Source organism: Callorhinus ursinus, unplaced genomic scaffold (genome assembly GCF_003265705.2).
Source record: "Callorhinus ursinus isolate GAN/ISIS: 27379988/994484 unplaced genomic scaffold, GSC_fseal_2.0 scaffold37, whole genome shotgun sequence".
NCBI classification, from domain to species: domain Eukaryota; kingdom Metazoa; phylum Chordata; class Mammalia; order Carnivora; family Otariidae; genus Callorhinus; species Callorhinus ursinus.
The window spans coordinates 12,419,275-12,437,965 of NW_027397099.1; the positions used below are offsets into that span (position 1 = coordinate 12,419,275).

General features: G+C 37.1%; 1 long non-coding RNA gene and 1 pseudogene across 1 annotated transcript in view; both read right to left on the reverse strand.

Annotated features, from left to right (window-relative positions):
• Positions 1-18,691, reverse strand: part of LOC141370521 (uncharacterized) — a 107,358-nt gene that overhangs the window by 80,341 nt on the left and 8,326 nt on the right. The window lies entirely within an intron of this gene.
• LOC112837066 (small ribosomal subunit protein uS19 pseudogene) lies at positions 9,911-10,400 on the reverse strand (annotated as a pseudogene).

Here is an 18,691-nt window from a genome sequence, read left to right on the forward strand (position 1 = left end):
CCTGTTTTATTTTTGTGTCCACAGATAGAAGCTTGCACCTACCCAGGACACTGCACGTGGCCAATAAGTTCAGGTGTACATTTAATTATGAAATATGGCCTGTTTAGGATATTTCAGGCACAGAGATAGATGCTATTGCATAATAATTCAACTCACAATAGAAGTCAGAGGTAATTTAATGTATGTACTGCTGACAGTACACATTCAATGTACATTGTTATTTCATTCACCGATGGACGATAAATAATCTTCTGCTACATGCTCCCAAAATATATCTTTCTACATATAACCTGAAATCCCCATATGATCTGAACAAGACCAGAGATGAGGAGAAAACAAAGGAATTTTGAAGCCCTAATAAGACCTGTTATTGTCAGACTTTATGTAAATTTTAATGCTTTATTTTTCTACAAGAACCCTGAGTGGTAGGTGATACTCTTTTCATTTTCATAATGAAAATGGTAATACTCATTAAGAATTAGGATTTGAACCCAAAGCTATCACTTGCAGAGTTTCAATGTCTTTTTGTCTCATTACTCCATTCAGGAGAAAGTTGCCATATTAGAGAAAATTTATGCATCTATATTGCACAGATAGGTATCTTGATATATATTCATAAACCTAAGCACACTTATACAGCACTTACATGAAAAAAAATTACTACCACATTTAGGAAAACCGCCTTGCATTTAAAAAGAATGGCTTGTGTCAATGGCTAAGGATGAGATTTTGGCATATCCAAAGGACTGAAGATAGGTTTAGTAGCTTATTTTCCTCAATCTGGAAATTCTGACTACTTCAGTAAGATACCTTATCAATTTCTCACTTTGGCTTAATGTGCCTTTTAGAATGCTTTGAAAGATACATGGGGCTCTAAATTGCAACCTTGGTTCTTTTTACCTTCTCATAGTAGAAATAAACCTTAGTGATTTTTCATTCTCTCTGCCTCTCCCTGCTACCTGAGTGCTCTCCTCATCCAAGGCCATTCTATTCTCACCTGAAGAATAGTGCCTATCACTTCCTCAAATGGCTCTAGTGAGGGGCAATTCTAAGAGATATATAAGAACAATCTGAACCAACAATGTATGTATAGACAGGTAGATATACATATACATGCATGCATACATACATATACAGGATAGGCTGGTTGTGTGTATGTATTTATATACAATTGTTAAAAACCCTCAACTCCAAGATAAGATAAACTGAGATTGGAATCTCAACTCTATTATTTTAGTAGCATTAACATCAGCAAGTGACATGTTCCCTGAAAATCAGTCTTCACATCTGAAGGAGTACTGTTGGCACCCTTAAAAGTTATCACAAGGATGTAATGATTAAAAAAAAAGGATATAATGATACAATAAAATAAAAAGCAATAGTGGAAGCTAATATTAGTCATTTGATAATAGCTTTTTAACAGTTAATGACTAACTAGGACGTATATGTTAATATCTAGTATTTCCATATGCAAATTGCATTAACTGTAGTAGCTGAATACAAAGTACAGGTCAATATATAATCAATTTTCATAATGGAGCATTGTAATACAATCATTTAAGCAAACAGGGTATTAGACTCCTTTGTTTTATAAAGTTTTTGCTATAAACTGCCAATCTCACAGAGTGGCAATGCATCGCCATTTTAAAGGAACTTGCTTCTCAACGCTTCCTCTTGGCAGTTGACTATTCTTTCCAATTTTTTTGATTTACACATCTGTCCTTTGTGATGGGAAGTCATGCCCATAGGTGGGCAGAGGTGGGCCAAACATCCATCTCTGTGACATGTCATTAGCCATCTTCTTTCACTTAATACTATCTGACGAGTCTTGACCAGTTCAATTTTCCCACTGAAGACACTGTGTTTAATAGAATTAGAACTCCCCCTGCTCTCATGTCACATTTTATGTTTAGGCAGATTCAAAGTTGTCTTTTCTTAATTCACTCTATTTTAGGTCATTTTAGCTAATTCTCAGTTCCTTTTTAATCCCTATATGAAATGAAAAGCAAACATTTCCACTAGCCTGGGTAAAATTTGTCAGTCATTCTTTTGGAAAGTTTAGAATGCTAACTCAACCATGAGGTGAATTGTTCAGAACCCCAGTAATTTGGAATGTTTATCTTTGCTGTTGTTTGCAACAGAATTATGAATTCATACTTAAAAATGTATCATTTTAGTTTTGTCAATGGAAAATAATTTCAGTTTATTTTAAAGTTTTTTTTTCCTCTAAATCGACATATGGTTGGGATAAGAAAGTTATAGTGACCCAGAATCAACTCCTTTCACAAAAAAAGTCTGCAACTTTTTGTTTAAAATTGATTTTTTCTTTTGCTTACTCGGACAAAGTTTCAGCCATAAAACTAAACATCTATTTGTAAACGACATCAACATTTCCCTGATGAACAACTCTGTCATTTCTTCAGGGCTTCAGAATAGAAATTTTACTAGGGAAATAGAAAACCAAATTTTATCAAAAATGTTTTTGTTGAGAAATAAACACAGTATAAGTCATAGCATTAATATACATTTAATGAATATTAGTTTTTTATTTCTTTCCCTTGTTCTTTTTCTGCTTATTTTCCCCCTATGTGATATGAGTACACTGTATCTTTTAATGTCTAAAATAAGCATCTGAGAGAGTATTTGGTAGCATCGTTTTATTCTTGAGGAACATAAGGCAGGAAAAAAACCTTAACAATGTTATACACATAAAATATTTTGACTTTTGCCTGTTTCCTTCCCATATGGCCCCAGGATATTGAAGGCAATTGTTAGAATTTGGTTCACCATTTTCAGGCACCTATCATTAGTATTGCCTAAAAAGGCTCATTTACTAAATAACAGAAACAATAACAACGATACAAAAATAACCACAACTGGTGAATGGCAAAATGATAGCACAGAAGATCAATGACTACTCACTCACTGAGACATTATATAGATTATGCAACAATTTGCATATGTTTCTGTGTGTGAGTGTGTGTGTGTAGATATGAGTGGATGAGTGTATACATCCCAGTGTTCATTGGCTTTCCACTGAATAAATGGAAATGAAAAATGCTGAACACCAGACAGACTTTATCCTACAAATTCCCCTCAGTCTCCACCATCTTACAGTGTACTGTTTGGGATTTATTAAACATATCCCCCTTTGATAGCAGTAATTATGTATCTCTCCAGCGCTTGTGGTAGGCTGTTCCCTCCATTCTACCTACAAAAAACTTACCCAAAATGCCAGTTTGGGGTTCAGAACTAGTTGTTGCAAGATGTACCACTTTGCATGCAGACTATTTCAAGCTAAAAATAATAAGGCTCAAAAGACTCAGGAAGAACCTGACCTTCCCCCTAACCATCTCAAAGAATTTAGATAGAGGAATTGCTCCAGAAAGACAGCTATCACCATAGATAACTACATTACAACATGAACTATGTATGGTAGACAAGGAAGAATTTAGCAGATTCTGTTAAAATTCTTCTCTATGTCCTAATGTTTCTGTATGGGCCAGCAAACATTTGTTTATCAAAACTTACTCTTTTTCATCTTCCTGTGAATTTCTTTTTTTCTCTCTTAAGTCTCAGACCCCTATGCCCTTCTCCTTAGTTCAAGATGACATACATACTTTCTTTTGCTGGTCTGTCTTTGGAATCTCATGTTTATGTTGTTTTCCCGGATGTAGAAAATTAAGTTTGTTTTTCTCCTGTTAATATTATCTACTGTGAAAGTAATTCTTAGGCCAGCCAGAAGAATCTTGAAGTGTAGAGTAAAATTTTTCCTTCCCTACACCTGGTTCTCTGAAGTTTTTCTTGATTGATGTACTTGTTTCCTCTTGCTGCTACAATAAGTTAACATAAACTTACTGGCTTAGAACAACATCAATTTATTATCTGAAGATTCTGTAGGTCAGAAGTCTAACTGGGCTAAAATCAAGGCGTTAATGGGACAGATTTCCTTCTGGAAGCTCTAAGGGAGAATCATTTCCTTGCCTTTGTATATTCTAGAGTTGGTCTGAATCCCTTGGCTTTTATCCTTTTCCTCCCTGTTCATAGCCAGCAGTAGAGCATCCTCAACCATCTCTCTGACTCTGACCCTCTTAGAAAGCCCTCTACAATCACATTAGGCCAACCAGAACAATCATCGATAATCTTCCCACCTCAAGATCCTTGATTTAATCATATCTTCAAAGAGCAAAGTTTCTTTTGCTATGCAAGGTAATATACTCACAGGTTCTGGGGATGATGACATGGATATCTTTGGAGGGATAATATTCTATCTACCACAGATGGAAACCAATCTCACTTCTCTCATTGTATTTCCATTAAGTGTTGAGACCATGTTTACATGTAAAATGTAATACAGATTTAAGCACATTGTTTTTTGTTGTGGTTTCATTTCCTCACATCCCTTAAAATTTAAAATTCCAGGGAACACCGAAATCTCAATCTCTTCAACTCTTTTTTGTGATACTTGAGGATAACCCTAACTCTTGGATACCTTTTGATTCCTACAACATCCAACATGAGTTCAGTTTGTTAAATTGAATTTAAAAGTGTTGTGAGTGATATTAAACTATGAGTCAGAGCAATAGAAGCGATGAATAATAGAGTTACTTTGTTAAGTGATTTTTTGTTGTTGTTGTTGTTACCAGGTGGAATAATATTGGCAGTAATATAAGCCCAAACTATGGTCTTTCACCAAAATTAAGTCTAGAAAGTTAGTTTTGGGGGTTGGAATATTTTCTAAATAGGTGTGTTTTTCTAGGACAGGTGGCAGGCAAGTTTGAGAGGCAAATACCTATCACAGCTGTCAAGAAAAAAATCAGAGTCATTTGAGTCTAATCTTTAATCTTGGTTGCTTTCTAAGATCATTGTTGGGATCCGAGGGTGATTACTGTGATTCTGCCTCATATGGAAAAATTTAAATTCTCTACAGATTATAGTCCAAACCATTGATAATAATTAACTTGTTTGATGCCTATCTTTAGAATTAAAGTAGGAATTAGTCATAAAGGTAACAATATCCCTAGTCTCAATTTCTGGATGGGTGGAGACTTTTATTCATTCAGGGACTACGGTTAGGGGAGATAACAGAGGACATGATAGATGATTTCTTCAAATTCAGAGAAAAACAGTTGAATTTTTCCACTGATCATGACCATCACCATACCTGCCACCCATAAGCATTTAAGACCTAGAAAGATATTTTGAATCTGAAAGAAAATGACAGAAAACAAGAAAAAATAAAGGAGTTTCTGCAAGGAGAAAATATCCTATTTTGAAGAAATAAAAATACAGTTTTAGGTTCAAAGTACTGTCCTATTTTTTCCCAAGATTAACACCCATGGCCTCCCTAAGAGACATTTACTAATATCCTCAATTTTCAAATAGAGACACTAAGCAAAAGAGGTTAAGTAACATGAAAAATGAAAAATCACAAATATGAATATTTAAATGTCTAAAAAGATAGCATTAAGAAAACTCATTAATTTCTAAACAAATAAATTGTTAAATTAGCCATCAAAAAATACCCATCATATTGAAAACATGTTGTAGGTTAAGTTTCTGACTTTGCAATAGACGTTAAGTGGGCACTAACGTTTGCTGAAAAAGGATACTCAATTTTAAACTAAGTTACTCATGGCCAAATTATTAGAAAAGTCAACTATAAAAAGTCTTCCAACTTATAAAAACTGACATATTAAAGCTTTTTAATATATTTGATGTGATGTAAATTTATACCTCCGAAAATCAAAGTTCCTGACTAGTACCTACAAAGATTAAAAATAAAACTTCCTTCCTATTAAACGTATTTTATACAAATTTTATTTTTTTTCCCAAAATACCTATTTTATAACCCACTATCATCAGTTGACAAAATCTAGTAAGGTTAAATCTCAGTTGCAAAGCATAGGATTCTGGGCAAAGAAGAACGATGTTTGGATGAGACACGATAATATGTTTCTGAATGACCGGTGTGACAGTTACATTTATATGTCAACTTGGCTGGAACACAGCACCAGATTTGGTAAAACATTCTGAATGTTTCTGTGAGATATTTTCTGACGACACTAACATTTAAATTGAAGAACTTTGAGTAAAGCAGATTGCTCTCCATAATATCATGGGCCTCATCTAATCAGCTGAAAGCCTAAATTAAACAAAGACTGACCTCCCACAAGCAAGAGGGAATTCAGCCAGCAGAGGACCTTTGGACTTGAGTTGCAGATTCTGGATTTACCAGCCTCTATAATTGTGTGAGCCAGTTCCTTAGCACAAATCCCCCTAAATATATATACACACCCTATTGATTCTGTTTCCCTAGAGAGCCTTGACTAATACAAAGAGAGAAGGGGGTGATTTATGACCCAGAAAAAGATGAAATAGAAAATACTGGATCACAAATAAAACATACTATCCAAAGTAGTATATGCCATAAAGAAGAAAAGTGACTTGCATGGGTGAGACAAGGAAACTAACATCTCTTATCTACCAAGAATTATACTTCTTGCTTCAGAACTTAACCCCCTTAGCCTTCTTAGGAGCTATTCATTATCATCTTCAATTTTCAAGTATCAAAACCTGAAAAGTTAAATAATATATAGTCTCATGCAATCACAAAATTTTTGGGAAATGAATAAGTTAGACCTCCTTTAGAGTTGGGTTTTTTAGTTCACCTAGCATCTCAGATCTAATCTGATTAAACTGGACATATCCACCCAATACCACCACTACCATCTAACCAGATATTTAGGTATCAAGCTCATATATCATGGACAAACTGTTACATTTAACTCAAGATGCATTACTGATACGTTTCACAGTTGAAGGTCCCTGATGGATTTGCACATCACCACTAGTTTATAGGATATAATTCATATGAAGTGTCATAAATATAAGTGGCATATATGGCATTCAGGTATCATTTACATGTAGGTCTAAATCATTGCACATATAGCTGAGTCACTTATTGGAAATTAACATTCTGGGGGTGATTTCATACCTACCGACATCATGCTGGGCTCTTGCAATGGAAAGAAACCTTCTCCAGTGACCCCTCTGTGGCTGTGGTTTATTACCTTGATGATTTTGTTGCTTGTTGTAACCCAATATGTATGTTAGTATACCTTAAGGAATAGGTTGTCGTCCGATTTATTAGTTGGAGTATCTTACATCTTTCAATGGTAGGGAAAATTTTATACTGACATATCCAGAGTTTTTATTGAAGTTATATTAGTCCTATCTATCAGAGATATGCTAGAAAATCTATAACTTCCACCAAAATGTTGCCCATGTGAGCAATTCAGTTTATGAAGTGCAATCTTCTAAGGCAGGCTTAGGGCCTCGTGATTCATTTTTCAACCTATGTGATGTTTAATGATTTTGTCAAAATAAAAACTAATATACAATTCTATGTCCATCATCAAATTATGCCATTCAATTTATAGCTTACACTATGAAAAAAGACATCCAGATATGGAGGTCTGAGGAGCAGGAAACAGATCCAGTCTATGCAATTCTCCTTCCTTTTGACACAGATATTTGTAGTAGGTGAGAAGTTATTTGCACTTATTATTATACTGGGAATTTTTTAGAACAGAAAAATGACATTGTTTCTTTATGTCAAACATGTAGATATCTACCTAGGGTATACTGTTGAGGCAAAAAAAAATGATTATTAAAAAAATGAAACTATATAAAACAAGAGGTAAAAGGGCTGAAAGGTCTTTATCACCTTGTTTAAACCCATCTTAAATCCCTCTTTCTAAACTACTGAACAGTACTTCCCAAACACATTCATTTTTCTTAACCATCATAGAATATCAAGAAGCATTCTTGCAGGTTGTGTGTGTGTGTGTGTGTGTGTGTGTGTGTGTGTGTTGTGAGCTCATGCATGCACATTTTAAAAGGCTGAATATAATTCATGTTCTATCTCCTTTTTTACTTGTTTTCTTAAGAATTAGATATTGCTAAATAACATCAAGAAATGAAAACTTTAGTAATAAAAAGAGGAAAAAAATAATATGGTTCTCTGTTTGGAGGATATGATTTCTGTAATAAAGTTTACACTGGTTATTTAGATAATGGTATTCCTACAACAGCCCTGATGATAACTCTAGTGTATTTTCACATTTCGAGTTGATGAAAAGCAACTTCACTTTTCAAGTAGAGTTAATTTTCTGAGATTCCTTTCTTTCTTCTTCCTACAGAGTGAGTCCTTTACTATTTGACAATATCCTTCCAAGATCCTTTATGTTAGTCTTTTTGTGTACCACTCTGAGACATGCAGGGATGTAGACCTACTATGTAACCCCCACAAGTATTATACCAGGTTCATTTCAAAGGCACAAATGTTGAGATGCCACATGATCATGCATGAAGACATTTTTATTTCAATATTCTGAGAAAGCAAATAAAGCTTGAAATGATTCAATGACTAGTCCAGAGCCTCACAGTTAATTAGCAGGGAATTTAGAGTCATACTCAGATTTGTCAGATTCAAAGGCCTATGTTCTTTATGGAATATCACACAGCTTCTGGAAGTTACAGAATGCCAACGGTAATGGGATAAAATCACAGACACATGTCAGATTTAGCATTTATCACTAGGATGCTCAGTGCAAAGAATTGATCCCCCTCTGCATACAAGACCCTGCCATTAATCATTCTGCTTTTTCTCACATACAGCACATGACTCCAAAAATAAGGCTCACATAGGAATGGAATTTACATTTTCAATGATGTTTCTGTTCCTGGATGTATTAAAACAGATTCCCTTTAATACCATTCTTACCAAACCTTTTTATTACTGGTAACTAGTCAGAGTTTATCTAGAGAAAGCAGGTAAGTATTAAAAATAGAATCTTAGGATTTGTCATCAATATTATGGCTCAAGAGGAATGAAATGTTGGGGACCCTGGGAAATAAAAGCTGCCACACAGATAAATTAAGAGTTCAGAGGATTTCATAATAGAAATACTCAAGGAAAAAAAAAAGAGTCATCAGTTCAAATCATATGTAAGCATATCTCCTTTTATTGCATTTTGCTTCATTGCATTTCATACATATTGTGTTTTTTACAAATTAAAGGTTTGTGGCAACCCTGCATTGAACAAGTCTAACAGCATCATTTTTTCAATAGCATTTACTCACTTTATGTCTCTGTGTCACATTTTGGTAATTCTCACAGTATCTCAAACTTTTTCATTATTATATTTGTTACAGTAATCTGTGGCCAGTGATCTCTGATGTTACTATTATAATTGTTTGGGGGCACCAAAAACCATGCCTTATAAAATGGCAAATTTAGTTGATAAATTTTGTATGTGTTCTGAATACAGTTATGGTGGAAATAGTAAGAGAACCAGGATTAGAAGTGGAGCCTGAAGATGGGACTGAATTGCTGTAATCTCATGATAAAACTTTAAAGGATGAGAAGTTGTTCCTCATGGATGAGCAAAAAAGTGTGTGTGTTTTTTTGGTTTGTTTGTTTGTTTGTTGAGATGGAATCTACTCCTGGTGAAGATGCTCTGAAGACTGTTGAAATGACAACAATGGATCTAGAATATTCCATAAACTTAGTTGATAAAGCAGTGGCAGGGTTTGAGAGGACTAACTCCAATTTTGAAACAAGTTCTACTGTGGATAAAATGCTATCAAACAGCATCACATGCTACAGAGAAATCATTCATGAAAGGAAGAGTTGATCAATGGGATGAATTCCACTGTTGTCTTTTTAAAGAAATTGCTTCAGCCACCCCAAACTTCATCAACCACCACCCTGATCAGTCAGCAGCCATCAACATGGAGGCAAGACCTTCCATCAACAAAAAGATTAGGACATGCTGAAAGCTCTGATAATGGTTAGCACTTTTTATCAATAAAGTATTTTTATCTTTAGAGAAGGCTGTGCCTTTATTGGCTGAACAGGTTACTTGAGAGGAATGAAGTGGGAGGAGTGAGTGGCCCCATGCTGGGCCTGTCGTGCTCCATAGGCTTATAGGTGATGGAGAACTCGCCCAGGTAGAACTCGCCTATAAGCCTAGGGAGGCTTATAGGCGAGAGAGAACTCGCCCTGGTTGAAGGTCTTTCCCTTGTAGACACCCACAATGCTGCCCACCATGCTGCCCCCAACCACCAGGCTGGATGATCATGTCTTGCAGGTGTATTTTTGCCACCTTGGGCTTCTCCATCAGGGAAGCCTCCTTCTTGGCTTTACGCAGGTGCTTTAGCAGTGAGTGCTGTTTCCTCTGCAAACTCGGGTTCAGCCTCTGCCGCTGCCGGGCACCAGACAGCTGTATCAACTGCTCATAGGACATGTCCAGCAGCTGTTCAAGGTCCACACCATGGTAAGTGAACTTGTAGAAGGTGTGCTTCTTCTTCTGCTCCACTTCCATCATCTTGTCAGCTCTTTGGAAAGGAGTATTTTTTTTTTAAGTAAGGTCATGTACATTGTTTTTCTAGACACTTAATGTTATTGCACAGTAGAGTGTGAACATAAATTTTATATGTACTGGGAAACAAAAAAATTCATCTCACTCGCTTTATCACCATATTTGCTTAACTGTAGTGGTCCGGAACCAAACCTGTATTATCTCTGAGGTATGCCTATATTGCAATAAAGAGCATGAAGCAAATGGATGCCCAATATAGGTAGAGGATAATACTAGAGAAGTTTGATATAAAAGGGAAAAACGACAGAATATACATCAGAGCAAAAAATTTTGTGCACTAGATCCTAAATCCGAAGATTTCAGCTCAATTGGTATCAAAAACCTAAGACCCTAGACATTGACCATATCACTGAAAGTGTGGGTAATACTCAAAATTATTTTAAATAAGGGCGCCTGGGTGGCTCAGATGGTTAAGCGTCTGCCTTCGGCTCAGGTCATGATCCCAGGGTCCTGGGATCGAGTCCCGCATCGGGCTCCCTGCTCCTTGGGAGCCTGCTTCTCCCTCTGCCTCTCTCTCTCTCTATGTCTCTCATGAATAAATAAATAAAATCTTTAAAAAATTTTTAAAAAATTTATTTTAAATGGTAGACACATATTGGAACCAAATGTCATTGAATTGCTGAGAAAGTTTTTTCTTTTCCCATTCCTTCTAATTACATTAATAAAGAAGTCTCTGTTCCATGTTAACATGTCTTTAGCACTCTATTAACACTTGTTAATTTCTCCTGTGTAGTAAAGTGTCCTTTAAGGATACATTTATTTACACTAAAAGTCAGTTTAAAGGAAAATAAATAGACTTTGTGCAGATATGGTGAAAATCATAATAATGTAATATAATCATGGAACGTGAGAAACACTGCACATCTAGAGAAAAGGAAGGTGAAATGCTAAAGAACCTGAGTCCATTAGCAAAATTTGGGGATGAGCCTCTCTTTGGTCATCTCTGAAATTTGTGGGATGAACTGCTACTGGGGTCAGACACGAGGGCCAGTTGAGGCAAAAAATAATTGGTTTGAATTTACACATTTCCTGGCCATCCAGTGAATAGCAAGCCCTGGATGCAAAGATAAATGAGATTCAATTCCTGACCAACCCTTTCCTCAGCATCACAGTATGCTTGCTCCCATTTGTTTTGTCGCTCACTAAAATTTTCTACAGCAAGGTTTTCTTGGATAGTTCTAACCACTACAGACAAATTTCTTCCAACCAGACTGCCTTTCTATTGCATGAAGCCACTCACAGGATCTCTAATCACTCCTTCCGTATTTATGTTGGGCAGTCATCTTCTCTTTGGAATGTCTCCTCCATGTGAAATACGCTCAGTTCCTTCTATCATCCCCCAATTTTCTCTTCACCATCTTGACTCATCACTGAAAAAATTCCAATTTGTCCATATCTTTAAGCCTTACAACCAGAACTGAATATACTATTTTAGGTCTAGCAAGAGCAATTAGCAATAGCAAACAGCAAATAGCAATTAGCAATTGAGCACTAAAACAGGAAAATTTAACTACTTTTGTTTCAGCCCATGATCACACTAGCTAGCTTTGTGTGTTCTACTGATGACTCTGAATGAACTCCACAGTGTGGAGACTGAACACAACTTAAGTAATCATTTCTTTTAAGCTCATGAGTTACATAATTAGATAGTAAATGAGGGGCGCCTGGGTGGCTCAGCTGGTTAAGCGTCTGCTTTCAGCTCAGGTCGTGACTCTAGGCATCACACTCTCTGCTCAGTGGAGAGTCTGCTTCTCTCTCTCCCTCTGTCTGCTGCTCCCCCTGCTTGTGTTCTCTCTCAAATAAATAAATAAAATCTTAAAAAAAAAAAAAAGAAAGTAAGGGTGCCTGCGTGGCTCAGACAGTTAAGTGTCTGCTTTCAGCTCAGGTCATGATCCCAGGGTCCCGGGATGGAGTCCTGCATCCAACTCCCTGCTCCTTAGGAAGCCTGCTTCTCCCTTTCCCTGTCTCTCTCTCTCTCATGAATAAATAAATAAAATCATAATAAAAAAAAAAAAAGAAAGTAAATGAAAAGACTACCCCTTTCCATAAGCACACATCCTTTACCACTCTTCTCTATATCTCTCAGGCAATATAAATAAGGATTCCAAGGAAAGGAGCTGTGTGGATAGTAAAATATTAGATTTCAATATTGGTTATATGGCTTTTTATTTTCCATGATTTTTTTTAAAAAGACCTCAGCCTGAGAGAAAGATTTCATAAAGTTTTTATAAGTTTCCAAATCATTAAAAAAAAAAATACTTCCTAAGTTTCTTTACACCAGTTCTTTCCTTTCTCAACACACCATCATCACTCACTTGTAGGTGATGATTCCATTGTGTTACTGGTGGGGCAGGGCAGAGGGAATACAGCTTCAGCGGAGAAATCACCTGTTGATGCACATTTAGCATTTGTCATGATATCTCTCTCCAATACTGCCAGGGGCAGAAGACTGCAGATTAGTTTTTAAGCTAAACCTCACAAAGTACAGAACTCTCATTTTTTTTTTTAAACATTTTATTTATTTTTTTGACAGCGAAAGAGGGAACACAAGCAGGGGGAGTGGGAGAGGGAGAAGCAGGCTTTCCGCTGAACAGAGAGCCCGATGTGGGGCTCAATCCCAGGACCCTGGGATCATGACCCGAGCCGAAGGCAGATGCTTAACGACTGAGCCACCGAGGCGCCCCAAAACTCTCATTTTCAGAGGAAGACAACTGTACCTTTTCCAACTTTTCCAACTGTACCTTTATTTATAAAGGACTGTAAGTGGGCTCTGGTCGTTGAAAGCAATGTCTTTATCCTAGAGAGGCTGCTCCAACAGCAGAGTGAAAATAACGGAAGTCTCATACATAAGTTAGGGGACATTCAAAGCCATTCTGCCTCAATGAACTCGGACTAAAATTAGGCCAGTCCTGTTCCAAACTAATTTGCATACAAATCATTAAGGGGATCTTGTAAAAACACAGATGCTGATTCCCTGCCTCTGGAGTGAGGCCAAAGGGTCAGCATTTTTAACAAACTTTTTTTTTTCCCAGAGAAGCCATGCCAACTGGTCCAGAGACCACACTTGATTGTTAAGGGATTAACAGAAAACCGGCAGATTTGAAGTTTCCTACATTTGATTCCAGTTCTGTTCTAATCACAGACTACCATAGATTTCATTTACTCAATAAATATGTATGGAGCATTTGCGATGTTCTAGGCACTGCTTTAGGTGATGGGCATTCAGCAGTGACTTTCCCCCCATGCTCTTTAGGTTTGGGTTCAAATAAGTAGGTCTCTACTTAAAGACCTCAATGCAGTAGGGCAAGCATTTCTAATACAGCTTTGACATTAAGATTAAGAGCAAGGACCTTGAGAATTATAAAGATGTGCTTTTGAAAGCTGGCTCTGTCACTTAATCACCTTGCCACCTTGGGTAAATTAACCTCTGAGCCTCAGTTTTCTCATCTATGATGAATTAAAAGATACCATGTTTGTAAAGCATTAGTATCACGCCTGACATGGGTAATATTCAAAAAAATGCCAATTATGATTACTCTTGTTCCAGTTCTGGCATTCACGGAACCATAGAGCAAAGCAGAACCTAGAAGTGCAGACATACTTAGTGGTAATCTATGAAGGGCTGGGGCATAGGGCTCCAACAAATAATAGTTGGGAGGATCCCGAGAACAGATCCTTACAGGTATTTACTTCCCCATTCCAGACATGTTCATGTGAATCAAAATTTATTTTTCCTCTAATGACAAACATGCCTATATCTGAACTGAAGCCATGTTTACAGACAAGTCTACATGCTGTACAAGCAGTGGAATGAGACATATAGGAAGGGGTCAAAAAGGATACCCAATCGTCCAATGAGATTTCATAGACATATATGGCTCCAGGGATACAGGGGACTTCCTATAGCATGGGTGAAATGCTCTGGGGAGTATAAACCTCAGAAGGCAGGAAATGACCCTAACAGCAGAGGGCAATACTAGAAAGAGGAACGGAGAGAAGTGGCAGGGATCCCATCACTAGAACTGGAGGAGAAAGGGACATGGACATCAGGTCATAGCAATAATCCAATTGCTGATCTACCCAATCACCAGCTTTAAGATCCTAAAAGTTGGGACCCAGGATCTAAGGAAAAATGATCTAAAGGCAGGCAAGTGAGAGTCACTCAGGTGGGATGAGTGGTAAGTGAAATGTAACCCAGGCTGTGGTGTTCAACAGTAACGCAAACTGGCCACTTGAATATGGAAGCACCTGGTTCTGTGCTATGCTGCATGCTCACATGAGACACAGTCATTTTAAGGGTTATTAGAATACCATAGTAGGAGAGAGAAATGTGTGGTCAGACCAAAGCACAGTCAAAAGAAATTTCCATCTATTATATAGTGGTCAGTTAGAAATCAGAGTCTGGAGATAACGACTGTGATAACTTCATAGAACTCTGAAATATTTACTTCCTTACATTATAATTTTGTGAGTGTCCTTCTACTTTCTCTTATTAATCACGTCTTAAAAAAAAAAAAGGCACATGTGTATGTCTGTCTAGGTGACCACAGGAAGGAAGAGGCAATCAACAGTACTGGGGTTCGATGCTAGGCTTGGAGGACAGGGAAAGATGATACATGAGTGAATAATCAAAGGATAGATCCATAAGTTTTAGGGAAAAAAAAAAAAAACTAAATCAGGTTAAACACTTGAGGACAGTCGGGAGAAACCCAGAAGCCATATTAAACCCCAGAAAGGGGCTTAACCATACAGAGCCTCTGTGGTTTTGGAAACATTCGCAGAACTGAAAACCTTTACTGGGGAGCTTGGCTGACCACAGAATCAGCAAGAAGGCCAAGCGATATTAGCAGCAGCAAAGAGAGATCCACAAGCTCAACAAGGAAGAATGTGAATTCACAAGAAGAATGAACTTCTGCTCTTGTCCTCATTTGCCTTTCCGATCTTACAGTGGAGTACAGCATGTGAAGTTTAAGAGACTGTGGCCACACGGTAAAATGTCAGAGCACGTGGCAACTGTCAGCTACTTGAAGGGTATGTCTCCCCTGGCTCATTAATCTTACCACAACAATACCTTGTGTACACTGGCATCTTGGAAACTTCCCCATTAGTCCTTTCTGATAATCACCCAAAGTGAATTACTGTTCCCTAGTGCGACTTTATCCTGCCTTTTTCTTATAATCAGTCATCAATATACCAACGGTAAATGGGTGGAAAAATGGAAGAGGTGACTTTGCAATTTTTTTTGACTCTTCTGAAAATGTCATGTCCTCAGTTGGAAACATCTGAGAGGTCGTTTTGCTTCCTGTCTCCGTGTAATAGCCACGTCCATCTTTCTTTGTATCTTGCTTTTTCACGGTTTCATTTGGGCTTGGTCCAAATTAAAGTGGAGGGAGAGACACAGCTTTCATAGTAAATCGTGGTCCCGGGAAGACATGTGAATTGAATGAATGAGGTTCAGTAAAGACATGCAAAATTGATTAATGTAATGCACTTGAATGTATTGTAGAAGAATTGCCTCTTTCCTTCCTCCGTGTTTGCAGCCCACATTTTTAAAGCAACACCAAAGAAAATGTCATCCTCATTACAAAAAAGAAACAGATAATCTGGAGAAGATGTCTGAAATGCAGTTACATTTAGTACACAAACAACTGTGTTTTATTCTTTTATTGTCTACTCTCTAAATTTTTTCTTCTGAACTCTAGGCAGATTCTTTCTTCGTGAGAACATAAAAATTCTAACAGAAGTGACCTAGTGGTTCACCTAGGTTCCACTGTCACCAGCTATGGGAACAGAATGTCAAAATCAGAAACAACTTGCACCATTAGGAATTTAGTTTTGATTGATTAGACAAGCCCAAACCTCCTATCTCCTCACCCTCCTCCTAGATGGACACAGGCTCAAGGCTTATTTGATTTTTCAAACATCTTATGCTCATAAACTTAATAGCCATAATTGCTATCAATTGAAAATATGGAAATAATTATGGTTTCTACAGTAGACAGTGGAAAATCTTAGTAGCACACATTTTGCATTATGCAAGTCAGTACTGATGTATCACTTTCACCTTTGTTTTTCATTTTATCCTCTCACCAGTGGAGATAAATGATGCAATCTCATCTTGCAGGTAAAAGAAATGGAGTTGCTTAAGGCCAAACAGCTGCCATGTAAAGAATCTAAAGTTCAAACAAATAACTTGACCAATGAGCTGAAAGTTGTCTCATGCATTATCTCAATCATTCCTCAAAAAAGTGTCATAAAGTAGGTACTTGAAAATATTCATTCTACAGATGAGAAGCAAAAAATTCAAAAGCAAAAAAGCAACTGGCTCATTCAACTAATAATATTCAAAGGAGACTGAAATTAAACTTGGTTTCATTCCAGGGATGCCTAGGTGACTCAGTTGTTAAGCGTCTGCCTTCAGCTCAGGTCATGATCCCAGGGTCCTGGGATCGAGTCCCACATCGGGCTCCCTGCTCGGTGGGAAGCCTGCTTCTCTCCCACTCCCCCTGCTCGTGTTCCCTCTCTCACTGTGTCTCTCTGTCAAATAAATAAATAGAATCTTTAAAAATAAATAAATAAATAAATGAACCCGGTTTCATTCCAAACCTTATAGGGAGATAAGTATATTCCTTTTCCATGTATTGAGGAATGGATGGAAAACCACGAAGCAGTAGAATAGAGTGGCTAAGAATGCCAGTACTGGAATCAGATCTCCACAGTGAAAATGCCAGTTCCACCAGCTTGTCCTTGGGACAGTTAACTTAATTTGTCTATTTCAGCATTCTTGCCTGTACAGTGAAACTAAATACAGATACCCTCACAGAGACATTATAAACAGCCAATGAAGTACTGCACGTAAGCACTTGACACAGTGTCTCACGCATAGTAAAGAGTCAATAAAAGTTTTCAATGAGAGGCATGAAAACAATTATTCTTTCTATTTTCCCTCCAGCATGGTCTAGAATCGAATACTATTTAGGATCTAAGTCAGCACCTTGATTCAATAACTCTCCTTTGAAGGGCAACACGACAACCATATTGCACCCCTCCTACGTCCCTGATAAAGTATTATCTCAATGCCTTGGAGAGAAGGTCATCACAACTAAATGACATTTGCCGAGAGAAGTTTGTGTAGGAAGCAGAGATATGTTTACCAAAAAGGGAATGAAGCTTATATTTCAGGGCTTCTCATCTGCAGGTGCCCGTTCTCTACAGTGAGCCCAGCACTGTAGTCACATGGTCATGTTTTTATAAAATTTGCAAAGTAAGACATTTTAACCCTAGTCAAGACCATCATTTCTTTCCTTCTCAAAGCGTCTCACTTATCCCCTGGGTTAGAACTGAGATGCCCTGTGGACATTTTTGGGATCTGAAATGGAGCTACCTGGAGAGTCTGTTGGGACTATGTGGATTTAGCAGAATATATTTATGTGGTTCAGTTGCTTTGGGTGTGACAGTTCTTGCTAACTGTCTCAATGTAGGGATTTCTAAAGGTTTACCTCTCCTCCCACTGACCGTAGCACCACACTGATGGGTGTGGTATCATGATACAAATATGTGCTTTGGCCCCCAGCACCAGAATTATGTGATAAAGATATCTGAAAGATATTTGAAATTTAAAGCTTACCAATGGAACATTTTTCTAACACACGCCTGGAACTTAAAAAAAAAAAAAAAAAGGATTTTGTTCTCATCGAAGCCTAGTCAAACTACACTTTTTATTCCATCAAGAATATATTTGGCAATGCAAGAAAAATAAAAAACCATCAAATTTCCTTTAAAGAAGACTGAAATTAACTTTCTACTCACCCTATAAGAGAAAATAATCGTAAGATTATGATGCCAAATAATTTAGGCAACCAAAGTACTATGGAAGTGTTTCAAGGAATTAATTTTTTAAAAATATCCTATTCTTTTGCATTGTGTTATATTTGTAATCCTTTTGGCTAATTTCTGTTGTGATTTCTTTACTCATTCTAAATAAATACTGTATTTCATAGAGATTTGAATTCATGATTTTGCATTTTTTATCTTAAAGAAGGGTCCATTCATATTGTAAAAACTTCAAGACCTACAAACATGAATGCACCTGTTCTACAATATCTTCAAGTTTTTGAGGGTGAATTCCAACTCAGGCAATTTAGCAGGAACCAGAAATGCAGGAAAGGTAAACACCAGGGGAAAAGATGGCATCATGTTAGGTGTTCTGTTGGCTCTTTTTACTTTCCTTTTGGGCTCTTTGA